Source organism: Acinonyx jubatus, chromosome F2 (assembly GCF_027475565.1).
Source record: "Acinonyx jubatus isolate Ajub_Pintada_27869175 chromosome F2, VMU_Ajub_asm_v1.0, whole genome shotgun sequence".
Lineage (NCBI taxonomy): Eukaryota > Metazoa > Chordata > Mammalia > Carnivora > Felidae > Acinonyx > Acinonyx jubatus.
The window spans coordinates 23,448,369-23,474,120 of NC_069394.1; the positions used below are offsets into that span (position 1 = coordinate 23,448,369).

Here is a 25,752-nt window from a genome sequence, read left to right on the forward strand (position 1 = left end):
ATCTCAGGGTTTCTTTATTTTGGACTGTTTGATCATCTGGGTGTTATTTCTTCTTGTGCTTGACCACATGTGCCAGTTTCTGACAGTGTGACAGACAGGAGAAGCACTGTGAGGAAGTATCCTCTCAAGCCACGCGTTTGGATCCACTTCAGAAACTACAAGTAAGAGCTGCAAATGATAATGAGATTGATAGAGAGGATTTTGCTTGGGGGATTCTCAAAATACAATTGTTAAAAAAAAATTCTCAGACTTCTCTCAAGGGATAATCCATAAGCCATTTAGGTATCATGTATTGTGCTCTGCATTTTAAAATGACTGTGTTTAACAGTAGGAACTTTAAACAATGTATGAAAGGATGGAAAACCATCTTGGAAAGATGGCAAAAACCAAGAGTCCCACACAAGTTACAGTTGCCTGCAGAATGAAGTAACTACATTTATAAAGTGTTGCATTTTAACTAATACAGATGTTGAGTACTGGTGGTGCCTCTCGGTCAGGTGGAAATGGCTGTGTTTCCGTTCATCTTGGTATAAATAACAATGTCAGTGTCAATCAGTACTGCTCATGAAAGGGATTTTCTTAGGTTGCTGGATACTTATTACTTTTATTGAGTAAAATGGTATAGTACAAATTGTAGTTCATATTTTCAGATATCATTAAAAGAATGTTTTCCCCATGCGGGGCATGCTGTCCATAGCACCTGCTGGCGAGGCCAGTGAATTAGAGCTCAGATCATTTCTGACACTTCTACCTGCAAAGGAATCCCACATCATACCCATCAGGACTACAGGATTCTTAAGGGTGTGGCAGGAAAATACTCTAGGTACAAATTCATTAAATCCTCACAGCAGTCCCATGAGATAGATACTGTTAGTCCCATTTTACTGATGAAGAAAATGAGACACAAAGAAGGAAACTGGCTACCGGGTGATGGGCTGAATTTGAATTTGAAGTTTGGTACTAGATCTTTCCTCTTCGGCACCAGGCTTTCCTTCTTTTCTATCATTTTAGCCACCAAAATGATATTTAAGGGATTTGAATTACTTCTCATTTAGGCCTAAAATTTCCTTTAAATACCCTGATATGAGGATTTTATTTCATGTTTAAGATATATTTTTGTTCATCTTGCCTTGATGAATTCTAAATAATGACTTGGGGGAAAAAACCCATGTCTAACTGTTTAGGATATGTGCATTTTTATGTTTCATTCTTAAAGGCACCTTTAGTACTGGCTAAAAGAGATATGAGTATCTAGAATAGATCATTAGAGCGGTTTCAGGGAAATCATTCCTGAAATTATTTTTGTCAGAGCAAAGCCTGAGGATTTTATAAGATGAGTAAACGATCTACCAACTGATGAGAAGGCCATTTGAAAATCCAGCCTAAATGAAATTACATTCTTACTTGTCTTAAAGTGAAGTATTGTTTCATTTTTGGTTCATTTCAATTTGACCTTCTCATGGTGCATGAAGAGAAAAGACTTTGGGCTTTCAACAAGTTGCTAACGTGAATCTTGAATGAAGGAAAAAATGGGGACATCATTTTTCAGTTTCATAAAGGTTAGCCTCAATGCTTAAAATCTTTATTTTGGTAAAATCTTTTTTTTTTCCCTTTGTACTCACTTGCTTAAACTAAAATCAGAGATCTCATAGTTTACATTAAAAAAAAAAAAACAACAACCCTTGGTTCGTTCAGAAGAAAAAAATCACAGATGGCTAAAAAATTTTTAAAAAGGAATGTTGAGGTGTCTTTGGAAAGCTAACGATTTGGCAATTTTTAAGTCATTCCTAATCTTGAAAAAAATAAAATACAAGCAAACTGGGGTATTAGAGGCAGATGCGCACAACCCAACAGCAGAAGCAACAGAACCCACAGGAAGCAAAACTTAATTTAATCCTTATCACCTCAGCGTGACGTACCAAGAGGCTTTGAGGCTGTATCTTTTCCATGTGAACATTCCTGCTTCCAAGTGAGGGTGATCATGGAGAGAATGACAACAGTGCCCCTTGCTTGTTTTCCCTGTTGTGCTTCAGGTGGTGTTGAAAATATCCGAAGTCTCTTCTTTTTTTCCTCTCTGTCTTCTGGGCTTCCACGTCCCTTAGGACACAGATCTGCTTTAAAACTGCCATGATGGCTTCATGAAATTGTCTGAGTCAAGCTTAAGGAGAGTATGGATTCTTTGCTTTTTGCGAGTACGCAATGAAAGGCGCGGATTCTGTTCTTGGATCTTGTTCAGTAAATTGAAAGGAGAAAGCTAAATCTGGTGCTTTTCCTCCGGGAGCTGGGATCATTTTAGAGTAGGCCGTATTGTGGGACTTAAAATTGGTTAATTATAGCATTTGACAGGTTTCTCGTAATAATAATAGTTAGCATTTATACAGCCTGTTTCATCTTCAAAGCATTTCACAAGCACTAATTAATTCTCACAGCATGCCTGTGAGGTGGGTAAGTATCATCATCCCCATTTTACAGACATATAAATTGATGCAAGCCAAGTTAAGAGTCATCCAATAGGCCATAGTGGGAAGTCAGAGTCTAAAACCAAGATGGAAACTCAGGCGTGGCTGGCACCTAAATCTTTTTCCTTGGCCCTAAATTAGGCTTCTTCCTTCTTTTCCCCATCTTCTCATCTTTTTTTTTTTTTTAAGTCCTAGAAGGGACTCTGTGTGGTGTTTTCCTTTTTCAGTCTTCCTCATAGAAAATAGTTTTTTTAACACTGCCCCAGAAATAAATAAATCATCTCAGTATAACAGCTTTAAAGACCTAATATGTCTGATCAGGTTATAAATATTTCGGAAAGTCAGGAAATGAATTAGGTTTGGGTGCAAGAAAGGGTTCCAAATTACATTTTGCCTAATAAATATTGTATCCGTAAACAGTAAAAGTAATGATAGTGATTAGTTAACAGTACCAAATAAAACGTACATTTAAAATGAACCTGACCGGGCATTTTTGTGTCAGACTGACTGATGTGTACACAGTCCATTCTTTGAAAAATCAAGGCACTCATTTGAATTGTAAATTGCCAACATTGTAAATTGTAAATTGCGCTAGTCTTATTGTGCTGAGATGTGACAAATTACAAATGGAATATTGGCTGGGCTTCCATAGCGTGCATTTCTCTTCTGCTTGCTGCTACTATCACCATTAATCTCTTTTGCAGAAGCTGCATGGAGAATTGTTCTGGACATGGAAAGGACATTAAGTTGCATTGTTGGCTTTTGCTGGGCTCTGTGTGGCTTCTCTGACCTCTAACTTTTCATATTGGTGTAATTCAGTACAGTGCTACTCGTTTTGGGTCCTGCTGTGTGTGGATATAAGAGGTTCTGGCACAGTTTATACCTGCCAGCTCACTTAATAAATATTGTGTTACAGTCCAAAATTTTGGCTAAAATGTGTTAAGTATATCTCACAGTGGAATGTGATCCTTTAAAAAATTCATATCAAAATCACAAAATGTATCAAGGATGAGTGGATTCTTATTCCATTCTCGTTTTACACATAGGGAACCTGAAATTGAATGCTGTTCGTAAAGATTGGGTTTTAGATTTAAAGCAGCCTATGTAACTGTCAGAACTAGAGACTGTAGTATCTTCAGGTGGAATGCTTAGCCTGTGTACATATTTAATGTTTCTAATTGTTGAGTTTCATCCGAGAACACAAATAAGTTACATGTATAACTTTGGACATGTGTATACATATAGAAGTTACTTTTCCAGTCAGGCACTGTAAAAGTGGTCTATTGGGTTGGCAACAATAACCCATGAAAATTGTTGATGCCAGAATAAAGGTTAGTTGCAGCTTTTTGTTTTTAATAGTTCATAGTGAAAGGATTCATATGTATTGAGTGGGAGGTGAAGTTGAAAATGTTGCCCTATGATGATAAAGAAAGGTGGATAGTAAGAAAGTATAGTGGAAACCCTCTTAACCCACCTCCATGTATCCAGCGCTCTCTGGACTCTGTAAAATGCACCACCTGATGTCCAAGCACGCTGAGTGCCTTCAGACAGTAGACCGTATTCTCCAATGCAACGTGGATACACTCTTCCTACTACTGTTGACACGACTGTTTACTAGGAGTCGGTGGGGATTGTTCCAAACCTCTTGTGGCATTTGAACTTACCATTGTATTTCCATAAACAAATTAAATAGCATATAAAGTTGTGATATCTAAGAACGAAAAGAAAGTTCTTCTATGACTTTGAAAGTAGCTGTTTCAGAAAGATTTAATGAAATTTTATCTCTTGAAGTATCAAATTAAGTGTGGGTGAGACGATGATAAAAGATTAAGGGAAAGATTGTAAGCATTCAGAAATTTTAGAGGGTTTATTATATGCATGGGTTTATGTAAGAAGGACAGCGTGGTATCGAATTCAAACAGTGGCAAAAAATGTATCATGTGTTTCAACCTACGATGAATGATTGAATTGAAGAATATAGGAACGGATTAAAATAAAAAGTGGCACTGTATGTGGCATTGTTAATGATTCCCTGTTTCAGCAGTTAACTGATGACTGATCAGTCAGCTAGTGAGGTGACTTCTGCAGTGGCAGCAGATCAAGAGTTGCTACTCCTAGCTCCTAGGTCTGCCTTTTCATTCCATACACCTAAAACCTCCAGACGTCAATTGGTTGGTTGAGTTTACTTAGGTTTATAACATTATTGGTGTTTTATATCCCTTAGTATTTACTAATACTTATTATACTTACTACTTTACTAATAATACATACTCCCACTAGTATTCTACTTCGCCTCTGATGTTTGTGTATTTTGGAATATTGATATTGATTATGAGGGTTTCCATTATGCGGTTTTGCCAATTTGCACAAAAACTTAAAGACGTTAGTATTTCCTCCATAATGGAGCTCATAACCCAGGAGAAGTACAGTGGGACTATAAATTCTAAACTCTAAGGGACGAAGACATGTTAGTGGTCTGAAGAATAGAACAGACACACCACAATCAGGAGGCAGTGTGTGGCATTTGAAGGTTTCTCATGCCAAACCATACCCTACCATCGTTCCACAGAAATGTAATCTGCACACACTTTGAGGAGTGAGAGAAACATGATCCCTGGGAGCAGGCTTTTAGATGCTAGATGATGGATCGTGGAGATGGAGTGAATTATCCAGTAAAATGAGAAACTGGGAGAGGATGGGATTGGACATAAGGATTTGGAAGTGATGGCAGCTATTGGATAATTGAAGCTAAAGAGGCTGAATTTGAGCCCAGAGATTTGTTGGAGCTTTAGATTGGAAATTAGGGTGAGATTGATCCCGAACCTTTCACCTTTCCTTGGAGTTCTTGATACTTTGCCAATGAACCTATGATACTATGTTCTAGACATCTCTCTGCTGATGGATCTCTTGCAGTGGAAGGGCTCTTTCTTTCCTTTTGCTTCTATTTCTAGTATCTGAGACAGCATAGTAAATACTGTCCATCAATATTAGCTTAATTCAGTAACAGATCAGGAACTAGAGGATTGTTTCTACTTTTAGGTTGGGTCTTTTTTAACATGATGTGATATTTTCAGGCATCTAGAATTTAATGCATGGACATTTGTGTTTTCTTTTCCTTGTGGTTTCCTTTGATGCGAATCTTCACGGCAAGTGAATGATTTCCCTTTTTTGATGTTGTGTTGTCAGGGTTGGTTGAAAAAACAAAAAGCTTGAATTTAGAGGAACTGGGTCTGAACTGTAGATCTATCACCTCTTACTAGCCCAGTGGCCATGAATAAGTTACTGACGTTTTCTAAATCTCAGATTAGTTATCTGCAAAATAGGAGTTGTGATTCCTGCCTTTCAGCATTTTTTGAGTATTTAGAAATAGAAATGATTCAATTATAATATGGTATCTGGCACATGGTATGTTCTCAGTAAATGTTTTCTGGTTCTAAGTATTTCTCACAGATAAATGAATGCATCTCAGAAGAAATATTTGGAAACTTACATTTTGTTTCCTGAAAGTTTGCAGAATCTGGAACTCACTCTTCACTCTTAATCACTACTTCCTCATGGCCTCTTAGGTAATTGCATTGTCTTCCTTATGCCTTCATTTTTATATGTGGCAAAGAATGGCCTTAAATTCTGTGACGTACAAAACAACCATGCTAATGCAACTCATGAACATTTTCCAAGTTGTTTTTTGCAAGACGGTTTATAGAGTGTGTTATTTGCACATCTTGCTCATAGAACAAACAAAATAATACTTACCTATGTAATGATATACAGTATTAAATCCCCCTGGGAAAAGAGTTGGTTTTAAACACTTTGAAAAGAAACTTTCAAGTTAGTGATTTACACAGTTAATTATAAACAACAGGCTTGTAATTAAGTGTTGCCATTTTGGGTGGAATTGGTTTCACCCATCACTAATCCGTCTATCCTTGTCTTTGGCCTTTGAGAGATTACGGGAAAATGCACACGATGAAAAGTTTAACTTGTCAAGTATAAATTTAGATGCAAAGTCCGGAATATCAAACACCGCAAGTGATAATTATCACCACCTGGAAATAATTTGTACCACTGAGTTAAGTAAAGAATTCTCCCTTTCTGCTGATGGGGAGTTTTTAACCTCCTGATCACTGAAGCACTCCCTGCAGTTTACAGTGATGTATCTTGTGGTTCATTCCCAGTAGTCAACATAGCACCAAGCAATTAGTAGAACACTGGAGGATAAGTGTTAGCTTTGTAAAATGTGACTAAGATTAAACCAGGAGCAAATTAGAAGCAAGGATGATTTTCTGTCCAGTTTTTAAGTTACTTGAAATCTATCCGGCTCAGTTACCTATTGCTTCAGGTTTCAACAAAGCCTGGACCCTTTGTTTAAACAAATAATAAATGAAGAAAAATTTAAAACAGTGTGGTTTTCGGGATTATATCTTAACCTTACATATGTTTTTCTCCTATGTTAAAAAAAATCTTTGCGAAGTCGTAAGATGTGTCTATTTAGTAGGAAAGCTAGTTTGGAGTCCCAAAACATGGAGATCAGAGGATATATTTTTATAATAAATAAATATGCGTTTTTAAGTACGTTTTGCATGGTTGACCTACTTAGATTCAGTTAAGGGTTGTGTGGCAGAAGTCTTTTATTCTCAGATGGCTTTTTCTATATAAATGAGTTTCTCATTAGCTTTTTTGAGGTTTTGAGATTGTTAATGCGATTTTTGTATAGCCCTCTGTAGGCGAGAGTTGATTTTCAAATTTTGACTGCTGTGTTTAACAAGATTCAATTCCCATTCTCAAACATTTACATGTCTAATTCTACGAACACATTTTATTTAACAAAATATAGTAAGCAAAATGAATCATAACTATGAACATTTTCCAAAGACATTTCATGGGTAAGTCTTTATAAAAAGAAAAACTACATGTGATGACTTATGAGTGAAAGATCATAGATATCTGAAGTTACCTTCCATGTTGTTTAAAATTAAATCAGGCTTTTTCTCTTCACTTTAAAATAAGATTTTTTTTTTCTTTTAAGGAGTCATCTAATAGAAAATTTAAAACCACCTTCACTTATCGAATGAGAGGAAGGAGATAGGAAGAGACTCAGATATGGTGTGGGCTCCCTCTGTTGCTCTGTTAACAGCGTTTTATTCATGAGATATGATGTGATGTAGAAATTTTTGCTAATGTGTCAAAACAAATTGACTTTTCTCCAAAGGCAATTTATAACTTTAATTTTAATAGACTATAAAGGAAAGTCCCTCTCAATGTAAAATTCTGACCTTCAGATTTGTGTTAATATTTTTTAAATGATGAAGTCATTAAAAAGACATCTATTTCTCACTAATGTGAGGGAAAAGAAACTCCAACTGTATTTAGGAAGCGCTCACTTAACTCCTAAACATTACAGTAGGATGCAGGCTCTAATCTTGTAAATTATCTATTTGGATTATGCTTGTGACAAGATTGGCAGATTAGCCAGGCAGATGCAAGCCAACCTTTATGTCATAATGAAAGCGAGATCATAAAATAGGAACATACACAAACACATAGTGGTAAAAGTGAGAAGTTATTTGAATTTATGTCAGTGACACTTTATAATACTGTGAAATGCTGTTTTTGTAACCTAGGGTAATTTTTAAAATGTGTCTCAAAAGTTTAGGATTAGATGAACGTGCCTTTTTCTGTGTCCTGGCCCTGGACGCAGTCAAGTGATTTCAGCATAGATACCTTAGTGCTTTACTTTGGTTGGCTCAGTAATACCGTATTTTGAGTAAGAGTCATCTAATTTTATTCTCCTAGAATTCAATTTTAAGAAATTCTGTTATGTGAAATGATAGAACCCTTGACTATATCTATTTGTGTAATAGTGGGCAATGTAATCATCACTTGTAAAATGAGATGTGAAACTTTTGGGGTTGAAATATTACCCAGATTGTAATACTCTGCAAATGTTTAGTAACAATTAAGATTTAAAGTGAGCCAGGGGCGCCTGGGTGGCTCAGTCGGTTGAGCATCCGACTTTAGCTCAGGTCATGAGCTCACAGCTCGTGGGTTCAAGCCCCGTATCAGGCTCTGTGCTGACAGCTGGGAGCCTGGAGCCTGCTTCGGACTCTGTCTCCATCTCTCTGCCCCTCCCCCGCTCCCTTGTGTGTGTGTGTGTGTGTGTGTGTGTGTGTGTGTGTGCGCGCTCTCTCTCTCTCTCTCTCAAATATAAAATAAAACATTTAAAAATTTTTAAAAAAGATTTAAAGTGAGCTGCAGCACTAACCTTATCTAATATCCAAAGCATGTGCATCAAAAGTCTTGGCTCTGATGTGTGAATAACTTTTTACTCTAGATTTTCTTAACTTTTTTTTTTAACCTTCTAACACCTAAAAACATTCATTATATGGGAGGCAGTAGAAGTTCCTAATGTCTTTCCAACTTTAAAAGGAGTATTTATGTTTTATGTAAATAATTATTAGAACTAATCATTGAAAACGAAAGGAATAGATAATACAGCTTATTTCTCCACACTTCTCTCCTTCAGACCCAATCCAAGACGGTTAGCACTGTGTCTTTAACACTTTCTGTAACCACTTTTGCTGATTTCCTTGTTCCTTGGTCTTCAAAAAGAAAGGGGAAAAAAGGGCAAGAAAGGGATTGAGTTTTGGGGCATTATCTTTTTCCCTTTACATGATAGTAAGCATATGTAGAAAATGTTTCCATCGTCAGAAATCTTTTACCATATATTACGGACTGAATGTTATGCTTTAGTCACTCTGAAATTCATATGCTGGAGCTCTAACTTCCAATCTGGTGGTATTTGGAGATGAGGCTTTGGAGAGGTAATTAGGGTTAGCTATGGTCATGAGGGTGAGGCCCTGGTCTAACGAGAGTAGTGCCTTTAGAAGAAAAGACACCAGAGAGCTTTCTGTGCAGGTGCATATAAAGGACAGGTAGTTTGCACATAGTAAAAGGCAGCTGTATACAAGCCCGGAAAAGAGACCTCATCAGAAACTGAGCTCAGCTGGGACTTTGATTTTGGACTTGTAGTCTCCAGAACTGTGAGAATGTAAGTTCTGTTGTTTAAGCCATACAGTGTGCTTTATAAGGCAGCTTGAGCAGACAAAGATAAGACACCAGGTTCAGAGGAAATTTAGAGTGAAAATTACTTTTATTTTTATTTCATTTTATTTTTTTAGTGCACACGAGTGGGGGAGAAAGGCAGAGGAGGAGAGAGAGAGAGAGATAATCTTTTTTTTAACGTCTATTTACTTTTGAGAGAGAGAGAGAGAGTGAGGGGAAGCAGGGGATGGGCAGAGAGAGAGGAAGATATAGGATCCAAAGTGGGCTCTTTGCTGACAGGAGAGAGCCCCATGCAGTGCTCAAAGCCACGAACTGTGAGATCATGACCTGAGCCAAAGTCAGATGCTTAAAAGACTGAGCCATCCAGGTGCCCCAGAATCTTTTTTTTTAAGTTTATTTATTTATTTTGAGAGAGAGGGCATGAGTGGGGGGGAGGGGCAGAGAGACTCCCAAGCAGGCTTTGTGCTGTCAGTGCAGAGTCTGATGCAGGGCTTGATCCCACAATCCTGGGACCATGACCTGAGCCGAAATCAAGAGTTGGCACTCAATTGACTGAGCCACCCAGGTGCCCTGAAAATTGCTTTTAAATTGACAAAAGAATGTAAGTCCTTTTGATATTTAAGAAAAAAAGTAGGGGCATAATTTGTAGGAAACCCTTATGTGTTTTAACTTAATTGTGTAAGCATCATACCCTCTTGACAGTTTGAACACTTAAAATATCTAATTTTAACTCATTCACTGTCTGTTTACAAATAGGCTTTCAAGGAAAAAAAAGGCAAGTTAGACAGGAAGGAGGGTCCTTAAAATTTGGTCATGTTCAGAATCAGAAAATTCACATAGGTACTTACTATGTGGCATTACAGATAGGTTTTAATAATTGGCAACATTCCATTATTGGGGCTCATTTTCCACTGACCTCAGTTCATGAGGGGGAGGGGAGGGTATGTGGAAGTTACACTTATAAAGTGTGGTGGACAGCCTAGCAGGTCACCTCACAGCTTAAGACTATGAATCTTCCATTTTGAGCTATCAACAAGCTGCTAAAAGTTTTATGAATCTAGAATTTTCTCTCCTATCCCAGCATTCACCAGTGTTGCTCCAATATAAAATTTTGGATCTTCCAGAAACTGAAGTGCAGTTTCAATTCCATGTCTTACCTAGATTATATAGACTTGTTTTAGAAATGTTGGACCAATTGTAGCTCTTTTCAAAAGAAAATCATGGTACAAATATATATTATCCAGGGTCTGATTATCCGGATTATGTTGTATACTTGGTGACTCTTCAGTACTTTTTCCTCAGAATTTCTCAACCTCTTCAGTTCAGTGACCTGTATGCTTTCTCTTTAGCTTTTCACAGATGTGCCATACCTCAGATTTCATTATAACTTAACAACAACATTCCCTTAAGACCAGGAACTCAGAAACCCCCATCTTCCACCACAACCTTCCCCTTTTTCCTTGAGCTGTTCGATTTCCTCAATCTTTCCAGAACTCCAGTCTTTGCATCAGTGGAAATCTTCAGGATCTCCTGCTGGGCCTCCATTTATGTCTTTGGCAGTCTTTTGGTTGGTCTTTATTTGACTGCTTATGATGCTCCTCCCAAAGAGGGTCTTCTCTTTTTCTACCCTTCTCAATTATCCTAAACTCTCTCACTCTTTGTAAATAAGTCTTCTGTTTTACCAACAGTGCTTCTTCGGCTTAATCTCATCCCTGATAAGAAAAGGAGCTCTCCACCTTCCTTCTCAGCCTACCTGCTCTAATCCCTTGCTTGATCTAGCCTCTCCTCAGTTTTTCCTTTGCAAGTCTTCCTTTCTGCTAATCCATTGACCTCTTCATAGAAATGTATAAAATTGTCCCCTACTGTATTAATATTTTTCTCTGAACATTTTTTTCAGGTTTTTATTTTGTTGTTGTTGATTTTTTTTCCTTCAGTTCTCAGTCTCTCTGTTTGAGAAATGGCTGGAGCTGGAACTTTCCTGAAAATTTACTATCATAGCTAATGGATTCAACAAGGCCTATATAATCAAAAAGCTTCTTGAATTGGCTTGTCAGTTGGGTGGCCCTACTTAGGACACCTGTGGTTACAAGACTACTTTGGATGCTTAATAATGGCAATGGATTAGAAAGTGGTCAGTCTAGTGTTTTTAAAAAATCTGTAGGGGTGGGGCACCTGATGGCTCAGTCAATTAAGCATCTTACTTTGGCTCAGGTCATGATCTTATGGCTCTTGGTTTCCAGCCCCACGTCAGGCTCTCTGCTGACAGCTCAGAGCCTGGAGCCTGCTTCGGATTCTGTGCCTCCCTCTCTCTCTGCCCCTCCCCTGCTTATGCTGTCTGTCTCTCTCAAAAGTAAATAAACATTAAAAAAAAATTTTTTTTAATCTTTAGGGGCACATGGCTGGTTCAGTTGGTAAAGCATGCGACTCTTGATCTCAGGGTCATGAGTTCAGGCTGCACTTTGGTGGGTGCAGAGCATACTTAAAAAAAAAATAAATCTTCTTTAATTATTTCAATCTATGGCATCTTCTCCTTCTCTGAATTTCTTGGGCACCTATATCATTCATTCCAGTCACTATCTTCTGTTAATTTATAAAATTAATAAACCATAAGTTCTTTAGGCACCTGTTTGTTTTAATATGAAAATAACTTGCATATTCTTTAGGGTAGTTGGCGTGCCTAATATATGAGTTATGTTTTTAATGGAGTTACTGTCTTTATCTTGATATCACTCATGTTTTCACATTGATGTGCACATATATCCAAGTTTGATGAGCTTGAGTCACTCCGGTTCTCTGCCTCACTTACGAGGACCACACAACTAGCTTGCTTCCTCATACTAGTTAAATGCTCTTTCTATACAAACTCCCTGGGTTTCTCATGCCTCATTTTTTCCCAGACTCTGTGTTCTCCCATGGCTACATTTTGTCTTTACTTCCTCTTATGTTCCCTGAAATATCCAGCACAGTGCTAAACACAGAGTTAACGCTTGGTGATACGTGTCATGATCTTTAGAAAATATCTAAAAAAACCAAAGTCAGGTAAAATAAACGTCATCACTCCATTCTCTGTGATGGAATATTATGATGATAGGATGTCAGGATGTCAATGAGTAATTAATGACAGAACATGGTCAGTCAGATTATGAAATCTATTGAAAAGAGAAAGCCTGAAGAACTGATAGCAGGAGGATTTTTTTTTCATTAAGTTTTCCAGGTTAGAGGGAAAATATAGGAACCAGATGAGTCACCCCAGCTTCTCCTTATTCTCTTTCTTTACCCTTTGCCCTCATAGAGATTTGAATGTTCGCTTAAGTGTCGATGCTGATTTAATTTTTCACAGATCTCCTGGACACGAAACATCTTTATATTGCCCTGGCAGTTGCTATTTTAGATGTCTTGTTTTTGTTTGTTAGGTGTGCTGTGCATATTAGGAACTGTACTTTCTTCATGCTGGTCTACTGGATGCTGGTAATGAGTGTTATCAGGTGACTCCTTGGCATTGACCTCTTAGTTGCTGTTGCCTTGGTCAACATTATGGATATTGTTTGCATAAAAATAAATACACCACAGACTTTCTGTAAAGTAATACAAATTTTATCCTGCAAAAACACCTTGTTGATGATTCTACTCTTGCTCACATGAAAAGGGTGCAAAATGGGCATGAAATCTTTCTGCAAAATAAGCTGGCTATTATTCAGGAGAGGTAGTTGTAGATGTTTACTGCATGGAGCAGTTGTGGAAATCACCTGTCTGGTAAGGGCATTTACTATCTTCCATATAAGCTAACTAATAAGGACATCTCTTTCTTCTTCACCAATTTTTTAGATCATGCCTTTTAATTAGTATAAAAATAGGGGGGCAGTTTTAACAGTGCAAATGTGTGTGTGTATGACTTTCGGTCTACGTATTATACATGTAATGGTTATGTTAAAATTTTACTCAGGTAAGTTCATTTAACATCACAGTAAAACTTTGCACAGGTGTTTGAAAGTCTACTCGTAGATTTCACATGTTGCCCACCTGACCTCTGTAGCTATACTCACTCTTATGTATACCATTTCTGCACTTGCCCTGCTAGAAACTTCAGTTGTTGTGTATTTCATTCTCATTCCTGCCTTAGAGTCAGTCAGCTAACAGGTCTTCCTTATGCCACTCGTTCATATCCATTTCTTTTTTTGTTTTTAATTCCTTGTGTCACTGCCCCAACTTGTTCTTAATCATCTCCTTCCTACCCCATACATAGCACAGATTTCTCAGTGGTTTAACACAGTATCTCCAGTGATACTGTTCTTAACTGGCATCATTCTATGTGCTCATTATATTTAACTGCTCTCTGTTATACGATTCTATTCTAATTTCATTCAAATCTTGTTTTGAAATAGCTTCTCCAAGAACCTTAAATAAAGAACTCAGTATCACCTTTATATACCGCATGTTATATATACCATATCTACAGTTGAGTAGTGTTACATGAAAGCTCTAGATGACTTCTATAAGAGTTAAAGTGCCTAGTGGTTAAAGACCCATTGATTACCTATACCACTGTTTATCCACTGGGTTAGTTTGCAGTTTATTTTTTATCATTTGTCCCTGTAGGATTTTAGCACCCATTCTAAGGATATTAGCTGGATTCATAGTCAGTGAAGTTGAAATTATCATATCCATGTATCATAGGAACACTGAAGTGAGGTCAAGAGTGTTTTAATCTTTATTATCATTTAAAAATGAAAATCAGCTTTGCTTTCATAAATTGTTGGACTTTCTTGGTTGTAATCCTGACACTCTTTAACTTTCTGGCTGTGTGAATGCTCTACCCTCTCCCAGAGTGTTGTAAGATTGAGAGAGTATGTATAAACTCACTTTATTGAGTGTCTGGTGAGGTTAAGTGCTCAGTACACATAAGTTATTTGTTATAATCTATTTCCTATTATAAAGAGATATGCATTAGGCTTATAGTTATATAAAAGTGATTAGTATAACAAATACTGTCACTTGAATTGTCCAGCTTTGCAACTTGTTGCAAAGTTTAGTAAATAGTTAGCTTTGAGCTTTACTTTTCCCAGAAAAGGGCATATCTGTCTTTCATGTTACCTATTTGGTTATTTATTTACCTTTTTTCGCACAATATTTGCTTCTGAGTGCTAAATGGAGAGAGATGAGTAAGAACTGGCAAGTTTAAAACTATTTGAGGCATACCAACAAGTAATTAAATATGCTTTGATATTTTCCAGTTTCACCTATCCATTGAAATCTAAGATGGCTCGAAACAAAATCGTCCTTATTTCCTGGTAAAAGAGTAGGAAGCTCTAACTTTGGGTGCTTTAGTCCGATTCTGACACTTGGATAATGGATAACAGTGACCACTTGATTTCAACGTGGAGGGAACGGTTTATCTCAGTTCTCTTAGCTCAGAGAAGGTAATGCCAGCTGAAATAAAATACCAGAAAGGCTTCTTTTTATTAATGCTCAATTATCTTGAGTGTTTGGCAGGTAAATATCTCCTCATCTATTAACTGCATTTTTTTAAAAGTTGACTTTTCTCCTCAGGACCATTTTCAAAGTGAAGGTGTAATTGGCTAGTGAAAGGGACCTTTACCTCATATAGTTTAAGTTTTATTATAAATTGCTCATTGGTGTATTAAAAACAAGGTGAAGGAGGGGAATTATAACTGTTCTTTTATTCTCTTTTCCTGTCACTGAATTTTCTTTCTTATTTTCTTATATAGGAACTCAGCATGAAAAGATGTAGAAAACTTGAATGTATTATTTGTTAGATTGCCAGAAAAAGTGTACTCCTTAAAACATCCATTTTTCTGGTTTCAATAGTGAACAAAGCCTCACACATGTTTAGAGCTAAATTATTTCACTGTGTATGTTAGATATAATTTTGCATATTTAAAAAATAGATGGTGATGTGTGTTCTGAAATGATGTCATTCTTACAGGGAGCAACACATTTCCTTGGGATATTGGACATTAGGGAATAAAGATTTAGGTGACTGCTAAAAATTAATAAGAAGGCTGAAGTCAGAATGAAAAAAAAATGGCTAAGTGTTGAAATCTCTGTTTATGTTGTTTATATAATCAACACCTTCTCATCAAACTCTTGAACCCAATGTATTATGAAACCTGATATCCCCTGGAATACTTGGATACAAAATGCCCAGTCTTCTTATATTCCCCAAAGGGACTGGACCCTTGGGAGAAACACATAATATATATACTTTGGAGCATTGGTAGGTAGCTGGAAAAATTTATAAAAGGCAGCTTCACACCAGTTATCTCTCTCCTATGAATTAAACCATTCAGATTCTTTTTGCTAAAAATTCCTTGGTAGAAGACCAAATTTGAGTTATTGTTCAAAATTGGGCTACTGGGCACTGTTTCAAGGGTCAGTTTTGCAATTAATCCTTATGTGACTAGCTAATTTATTGCTAGTAGAAACAAATAGTCTGGTTCTTTGCCACATAATTTAAGGCAGGCCAATCTGGGGAATCCTTTTCTAATGTACTAGAACTAATGTTTTGTCTTTAGCACATAGTTTATTGCCTTCTCCTATGTGAGGCATGAATTTGTGAATTTTAATTGCGATTGCATTATTTTTTTGATTTCTAGTGTTTAGGCATCTTCTCTCTCTCCCTTCTTTTTCCCGCTCTCAGAATTAAGTCTTTTAACCCCCTTCATAACTTTTTGGCTTTGTCTAAATTATAGAACTGGTATATTGTTAGAAAATAGAAAGGAAACAGATTCAGAATATTTGAAGATAATAACACTGGTGCTTTTTTTCTGTGTTACCTGCTGGTTCTAACATCTTCAGGCTATAAAAAAATAGACCCAAATAGGTCCCATTGTAGCATTACCAGTATGAACTAAGTGATCCAGATGTCTCTTGAGTATTTTACATGTTTCCACTTTCACCTGATTTAATCTGTTAGTGTTTTCTGACCTGAGTGCCAGTTCTGAAATCTTTTCAAGTGGTTTTCTGCCCTACATTATTTCTCTGTATATGCTTTGTCAGTGGCACCATAACAATTTTAGGTGAAGAGACAGTTGTCACTGTTTTTAAAGTTGTATCTGTTAGTCACACCAAACAGATGACATTTTTTTTAAAGATAAAAAATCTTTTAATTTTCTTATTGTTTAATTTATATCCAAGTTAGCATATGGTACAACAATGATTTCAATAGATTCCTTAATGCCCTTTACCCATTTAGCCCATCCCCCCTCCCACAACCCCTCCAGTAAGCCTCTGTTTGTTGTCTATATTTAAGAGTCTTTTATGTTTTGTCCCCCTCCCCGTTTTCATATTATTTTTTGCTTCCCTTCCCTTATGTTATTTTGATTTGTATCTTAAATTCCTCATATGAGTGAAGTCATATGATATTTGTCTTTCTCTGACTAATTTCGCTTAGCATAGTTCCATCCATGTAGTTGCAAATGGCAAGATTTCATTCTTTTTGATTGCCAAATAATACTCCATTGTATATATATACCACATCTTCTTTATCCATTCATCCATCAACAGACATTTGGGCTCTTTCCAGACTTTGGCTATTGTTGATAGTGCTGCTATAAACATTGGGGTGCATGTCCCCCTTCGAAACAGCACACCTGTATCCCTTGGATAAATACCTAGTAGTGCAATTGCTGGACTGTAGGGTAGTTCTATTTTTAATTTTTGGAGGAACCTCCATACTGTTTTCCAGAGTGGCTGCACCAGCTTGCATTCCCACCAACAATGCCAAAGAGATCCTCTTTCTCTGCATCCTTGCCAACATCTGTCGTTGCCTGAGTTGTTAATGTTAACCATTCTGACAGGTGTGAGGTGGCATCTCATTGTGGTTTTGATTTGTATTTCCCTGATGATGAGTGATGTTGAGCACTTTTTCATGTGTCGGTTGGCCATCTGGATGTCTTCTTTGGAGAAGTGTCTATTCATGTCTTTTGCCCATTTCTTCACTGGATTATTTGTTTTTGGGATGTTGCATTTGATAAGTTCTTTGTAGATTTTGGATACTAACCCTTGATCTGATATGTCAACAAATGAAGTTTTATGTAGATTTCCACTGCTATTAACCCCTCTGCACATCAGTATCTTTGGGCTCTCTCTATGTATATTCTCCAGTAGAACTTACTGTGATGTTGCAAATTTTCTAAAAATCTGTACTACCCAGATTTGATTGCCTCTAATCACACATGGCTGTTGCACACTTGAAATGTGCCCTTGTGCTATCGAATAATGGAATTTTTAATTATATTTAATTTTAATTATTTAAAATTTAAATAGCCATATATGGCTACCATACTCGAGAGTACAACTCCAGAAAATCAATTTTTATTAATCTCTATATCATGTGTCAATGATCTTGAATTAATCAAGTACTTTTTTTTTTAACCAATGGAAGCAACAGAGGTTTTTTGTTGTTTTTTTTTTTAATGTTTATTTTTGACAGAGAGAGAGAGAGAGAGAGACAGAGCATGAGCATGGGAGGGGCAGAGAGAGAGGGAGACAGAATCCGAAGCAGGCTCTAGGCTCTGAGCTGTCAGCACAGAGCCTGACATGGGGCTCGAACTCACAGACTGCGAGATCATGACCTGAGCCAAAGTCAGACACTCAACCGACTGAGCCACCCAGGCGCCCCTCAAGTACTTTGACCAATGTGTTTATAAAACAATATCAGTTCATAAAATCTAAGCTCACTTAGTCTCACACTAATCCACATTTCACAATCTCTTAATTACCTTTGAGAAACAAAGGACTTACGTTGCCTGTTGGTGTGTTACATGTATGATATTTATATCCAGATACAGTTCAAAAATCCAAAATTCTTCTTAACCATAATACCATTTGCACTTGCTTTTCCTGCCTCCTATGAGATCTCACTCCATCAGTTATTCATCTCCATCTGTTGCATCTTCATTTTCTCCTTTCTTACTTAGCTGATCACTCACCTACCATCATGAAACCTCTCCTCTTCTACTAAGGCCTTAACAACAACCATGTTATTCCAAGGGGACTGTAAGCTCCATGAGGGGAGGGACTGAGGCTATGTTATGACCCCAGAGTTTAGCATAATGGGTGGAGCATTGCAAGAGTTCAGTTCACGTTGTGAATGAACAAACAAATGTTGTCCCCTCCCAGTACTCTAATTCAGTGTGGTATAAAGACAACCTCAGAGATAGCTTGAAGTCAGCTTCGGATGCAGCTTAACTTTTCTGAATTTCATTTTCCATTCATAAAAACAAGATAATTTCCATTCATAAAGTTGAACTATAGCAAATAGAGTAAAGGAGAAAATGGGCTAATATATTGTAATTAACTGTAATAGGCTCAAAACAAATTGTAAAATGTGGCAAGTAGTAGTTGTCTCACATTGGTTGAATAAATGAATGACTTAAACAGATGTTACTGTTGGTATTCATCTATGAAACTCAAGTGGAGTAAATTGCAATTTATAATGGTCAACTATCACAATCTCTCCTATGTATTTATAGAAATAATAAATTATCATTGAATTTTAAAAATCATTGCCATATTTATTAAATCATTTTAATCTTGAGCAAGGTGAGATTGATATATACTATAATGGGTCAGAATCCATGGCACATGTGTTTTGCATCAGAGTTTTGAAAATAATGATGAAGACAACATAAAAGGAATACTTGTTGCTGTTGTATCATTTTTCACATTTAAAAGCTTTGATTCAACCCACTCTCTCATACTTCTAAGGTATTAACAAAAGTGAAAGCTATAGTTTTCAGGAATCAATCAGATAATAAGACCGAATGGTTATTATTATTATACCTATAAACCCATAAAATGTGTTTCTGTTGCTTTTTTCTGTTACCTGTCCTACCATCACCAGTTTTTAAGAACAAAATATCTTCTGTGGCTTGCTTTTAAGAGCATAAACTTCACACTGGTATGCGGAACGCTGTGTGAGCCTGTTGGAATAGTATAGATTCTGCTTTCTTGGCCTCTTCATAATGTAGACAAATCCTTCTATATCTGAGTTTAGAGGTCAATTATAATCGTACAAGAATTCAATTTGTAGGGCATTGAGTTAATAATGTTTTCTATCATAGGCTTTCTATGTTTTATGGGAAAGTTTGTACACAACCCTGTGTATTCACAGGGAGAAGAACTGATCTGATTTCACTGAATCCAGAATATAACAAATATAACCAGAAGATTGTCTTTAATATATAATTTCTGATGAAATGGAAAGATTTAATGCTCAGATAAAATGATTCAGATACTTTCCAAAAGGTTTGAATACATTTTTGTCTTTAACAAACAATCTTCTACTTATTGGCAAATAACAACTTGTAAAGGGCAGGGTTGTTTGAACTTATAAATTCATTCGTTAGCAACCACAGTAATATCTTTATAAAAGTTAGAAAAATTCTACATTTTCTAGTGGAATTGTAACCACTATTATAAGGTGAGTTAAAGCTGTGACTCAACTTTGATCACTGGTCTGAGGTAGTCAAATTTTGTTGACCAGTATTAGGATAGTTATTAGGTGCTGAGTTAATTTAATTGCATTTGTACACCATTTTTTAAAAATGTAAGCAAAATTTTAATGCCACCTTTATATTATTTTAGAACCTTCTATTCATTGTTTACTGCAGATTTGTATTTGAGAGGAAGAGTTGATACTAACACAAATGGCATGTGCCTTTTCTAATTTCGTTCTTAGAAATATGAAGAAAATGCAACCAAAACAGATGTTAGGATTATGTGAACTTTGTTTTATGAAACAATTCAGTAGTCTGTCAGCAGATGCCAGTTATTGCTAAAGAATAGACAGTAAAATGACCTACTTAAAGGCAAATCTTCTCTTAACATACATATTTAACAACTATGTGATATGGGCAGATAAAATAAATTCTTATACACTTATCTGATTATTTAGAAAAACCTAATCATAGTATGATTCAATAAATCCAATTCTGGATAGTTTTTAAGAAGTTTGAATACAGGGAATTTTCTGAATGTAGGATTTTTATGAAAATATTATATAAAGGGTCCTGGTAAGTGCATATTTGATTTTTTTTTTCTTTTCATGGAGGCTAGACCATTCTTAAAACAATTTTAGAAAGAGAATGGAAGGTCCTTTTATGTATCTTGAATTTGGCAATAATCTTCCCCTTCTGATGCCAGCAATTCATTACAGTTCACAACTGATTTGAGTAACATTTCTGATACTTCATTAGTGAACTGGAAATAAAGCTTCCTTATGTGCTAGTGAAACCTTAACTAGACTTCTCCTTAGACCAGCAGGTAACATTATTATGATGCTCTTTTAGGCAGCCGCCCCCACCCCCCACAATTGGATTTGTCATGTATTAAAGCCCTGATCTCTAGAAAAACATGTCGGATATTCAGACGGAATTTTAGAGGTATGTCAGTGGCCTTTCAAAGTAAAGTTTGCATAGAGTTTGGTTTTCAGATGGAACTGATTTCTAGATACTATGTATGCTTATATGTCACTTTAGAAAGAGGCACAGCCATCATATGCCCCAAATCTTAGCATGATGCAGCTTTCTAAGCAACCTCTTGGAACACCAAACAAAAGGGTAGGTCAAACATTGGTTTTCTTGGATGCCTCATTCACCTTATCAAAACATCTTAAACTATTAAGCTTCCTGTCTTTACCTGTCTTTTACATTTTATTATTTATTTCTGTTAAGGGTAAAAGTTGCATATTTGCTGCTATGTTGGAATTCTCTGAGTATGATCTTTTCTTCCCCCCAAACTTTAGGATCTGATCTTAGAAAAGTACATTCAAAAGGTATCAGAGAGGATTTTGGTGAATAAAATAGGATCAAGGTGCATGAAAAACAATAGCTTGGCTACCTGTTGATCAAAATGACAATAAAATTTCTAAATAAACTTAGAAATAACAATTTTATGAAACCATAGATCTTTCAGAATTAAGGGCATGCGGAAGAAAGCTCAAAGCGTAGAAATTTATTCTGGTGAGCAGAATCCCTGCTCTCTGGATTTATTACACAGAAGGTATAAAGTAACCTTTTTCTAACCGTTGCTCAGAACAGACTAAATGCTCTATATCATTCTAGCAAAGATTAAAAATATATCTAATTTTGCATTAATACGATATATGGTGGAAAAGGATTCCCAGATTCCCTTTTGTTGTATTTTACGTGTAAGTCTATTGACATCAGAGTTTAACGTATTTTACTAACTTTTTCAGGTTTGTTGTTTAGTGGTATTATTAAACCAGCTCAAATAGCATTTCTTCCCTTAACTCTTATACAACATTGCACATGCAAGTTTCATCTTCCACTATGCTTTTTCATACTATAGACCAACCAGACACTTCACTTTGAAAACTACTTTATTTTTTCTAGTTTCCCCTTGATATAAACAAAGACCATATTCTATAACTTTCTTGCCTAGTTGGATTTCCTGCCACTATTGCTTATTTAAAGTCCCAATCACCCATATTAACTATAATGTTTAACCAGATGAGGTAATTTCTGTTTCACAGAGTTAGGAGGTAGATATTTAAGATGTGTATGTCATTCACAATCATTTTAGCGGATTTGCAGATCTCATCCATGCCATCACAGGTACCTACAGTCACACTCGTAGATTTACACTTTTTTTAAAGTGGGAAAAATGTATACTTAGAATATAATGATCCAGAGATACAGCAACGCTATAATTTTGATAAACTGGTGATCGGGTTATTAATTCCCTATCTTACTTAAAAATTTACCTGTCTAAAGATTACTCATGAATGCAATTATGTTTAGGTTAACCGGCAAACTGCAGAATGTAATTATTGTTAATATAAAAACACTTTGATTAGGCACATAATTTTATATTTGTCACAGTCTTGGACATAATGTTGGAGAAATGTTAGCAGTGAACCTTTGTAAGAAGTTTTGGAAGCTCATATTAACTAGTCTTTTCATGAGGACACAAAACTAAATTTTATAAAAAAAAAAGCATGAGCTTGGATTATACATGACCATCAATAAAATCAGAGAAAGATAAGTGGTTTTTATCAAACAAAATGATCCATTTATATTTATTTATATTTATATTCTTATTTAAGGTGCCCTAAGCTAGCAAATTCCATAGGATTATAATTTTTTCCCTTAAATACTAGTTCATTTAAATTTCAGAAGTTCAGTTTATTTTCTTGGAATGTGGGACTTTTGGAATAAACAATCCTAACACAATGAATTTAAATTAGGCATTATCATATAATTTATCCAGACATACTGGATATAGAAAACCATTTTAAATTTAAAAGTCCCCTGTCAGAAATACAGAAGCACAGAGCACTTTTTAGCTTTAAGTCTTCAATCTCAGCCATGAGTCAAGAGTAAATAAACATGAAATTCATTGGTTGAAAGCTGAAATTTGTGTTCTCTTCTCCATGGGCATGTAATGTGTTCTTGCACAAACAATATAAGAGACTAACAAAACAATTTCTGTTGTCTCTTACCCAACAGAGAATAGAACCCCAAGATCATCAAATGGTCAATCATAGGATTCCCTATCATTGGTGTTACCAATAGGAAATAACTTATTTGCTATGTGGATGCCAGAACCAAAACCAATAATGTGGCCAAGAACCAGAAAGGAAAACAAAATCACACAGTTAGGTTAAGAAAAAGAAACAGAGAGCAACTGAAGGTAAAGTTTCATTGCTAAGTTTTAAGTTGCTTGAGATTCACTCCCAGAACCAAAAAAATAAAAATGAAAAAGAGTGCCTTTGCCTAAATATTTCTGGAAGGTGAATCTGCCTAGTCAAAAAATCTGAAGGTCAAAAAAATAAATTTGAAAACATGCTTGTACAAATACATAATAAACTCATGTTAAAGATTGTTTTTAGCTCAATAAAAGAACCAGTAGGAAGGCAAAGCTACTTTGAAGGAAAATCCGGGGAACATGAGTTATATAGTCCTTTAGGAATGACATCCTGACTTAGAAACAAAAACCATTAATATTGTCCAGCAGGACAATGGAAACTTAACCTTTGGGGTTATCATTGCTTTTGGACAGAAAATTATCATGTAACTTCACAGAATCTGAGACTGTAATTAATCGTAAATAGCAAAGTCAAACACAGGTTTATTTTCCTAGATAATTAAGTAATCCTTATGTGAGCCTGCGAAGAATCCCTTAGTGTATAACTGAAAGAACATGCTACCTCCTTTTTATTTTGCCTTATTTCCAAACTTGGGGTTATTTTTCATAGCAGTACTAATGGAGAAAAATTTTAGATGTCAGCTTAAAAATTTTCACGGTAAAATAAGATTCTCGGTTTTTTAAAGCATACATAGTAAGTTTGACTACTGAATAGACTATACTTATCATGTAGCTCATTAATCCAACATGTTAAATGGCTCAACCAAGAATCAATCTATAGTTACTTGTGAGAAGAAGGGCTGGAAGACCGATGATCTGAGATGAGCTGGGATAATGCCCAGTCCTCTGTTTTTCTTCCTATACTTTTCCTCCTTTGTCTGTTACTTCTGGTCTCCTAGGCACAAGATGTATGTGTGTGCATATATACAGAGCATTCCTGGAATTGAAACTTAAGGATAATCGTCTTGGAACTGCTGACAGGATAAAAACCCTCTATAATTAACACTGCCAATCACAATCAGGACATATATTAATGCTGCTTTTTAAAAGTGTTTCCATATTTCCTGTTGATGAATTAGCAAAACAGTCATGATTACATTGACAGTGAAGAGGTATGTATATGAATCGATGTCTAGAATGTAGATATGTGTTTCCTTCTTTGCTGGGGTCAATACTGTGGATAGAATCAAATGGAAACTAGAAATGCCATGAATTGCTGCTAAAATGTAGTTAGGAATTTCATAAGCAATTTTTCTTGGAAAGCACATTCTAGAATATTGTGTTTAATAATTACTATTTTAGAGTTTCAGAAAAAAACATATACATTATAATTGACCCTTTTTTTTTCCTTTTAGTTGTCATAAAACCTCACTTTCTTTTTATGTTTATTTTTGAAAGAGAGAGACAGAGTTTGAGCAGGGGAGGGGCAGAGAGACAGGGGGAGACACAGAATCTGAAGCAAGGTGACAGCTCAGAGCCTGGAGCCCAACACCGGGCTCGAACTCACAAACCATGAGACCATGAACCTGAGCTGAAGTCGGACACGTAACCGACTGAGCCACCCAGGTGCCTCGAACCTCACTTCTTAATCCGTGTTTTTAATAAATACAAAATTCAAATAGCACCTTTCATTTTATTTCTTTAGTTTTTAAATCTCTTCACTTTAGCATGAATGTCTGCACAATGTGGAGCAAAGCCTTTTGCACTTAACATCATAAGATAGAAAACATTTTTATGGGTATTCGATTTCATGGCCAAATACTTTAATATTTTTTGTTGGCTTCACATCTGTTGTGTACTTAAGTACGTTGCAAAGAACAAAATATACATATTTTAGAAGTGCAACTCTTAAGTTTTTTTTTTTTAAACCAATGATCGTTTTGAAATGTACTTGGAGTCACTAAATACATTATTTTGAAAATGTATCTTTTTTTTTTTAACGTTTATTTATTTTTGGGACAGAGAGAGACAGAGCATGAACGGGGGAGGGGCAGAGAGAGAGGGAGACACAGAATCGGAAACAGGCTCCAGGCTCTGAGCCATCAGCCCAGAGCCTGACGCAGGGCTCGAACTCATGGACAACGAGATCGTGACCTGGCTGAAGTCGGACGCTTAACCGACTGCGCCACCCAGGCGCCCCTGAAAATGTATCTTTTTATTAGATTTTAGTTTTTTCCAACTCCTTAACTGGAACGTGATTTCTAAAGGCAACATATTTCAGATTTACATTATAGATTTCAAAGCTAATTAAAATTTTCCATTCAAAGGAATATTGTGAAGAAGCTTTATTCATCTGAAGGATGTGTTTCTATATAGTTTTGTACAATATGTGCTTTTGTGACTGAAATTTGGTGTATTTTTCATGACACATCTGTTTTTTGGGTTTTTTTTTTCCTGTCAAGTTCACTGCCCATGAAAACACTACTTTTAACAACAACAACAACAACAAAAATAGCAAGCAAGAGAAAATGGAAAAATATTACTGTAAAAATAATCACTCTAAAATAATGACTATAAAAATACACCAAAGAAGTTTTAATGGAGTTTTCATCATACAGTTTTGATGGACACATATAAGTATGTACACTGAAATGTTTCC

General features: G+C 36.0%; 1 protein-coding gene and 1 long non-coding RNA gene across 7 annotated transcripts in view; both read left to right on the top strand.

Annotated features, from left to right (window-relative positions):
- Window positions 1-25,752, top strand: part of TRPS1 (transcriptional repressor GATA binding 1) — a 257,443-nt gene that overhangs the window by 122,945 nt on the left and 108,746 nt on the right. The gene's annotated exons all lie outside the window — the stretch shown is intronic.
- LOC128312782 (uncharacterized) lies at window positions 268-25,021 on the top strand. The gene is made up of 2 exons (XR_008292505.1): window positions 268-19,790; window positions 20,834-25,021. It is a non-coding gene; the product is annotated as an uncharacterized LOC128312782 (long non-coding RNA).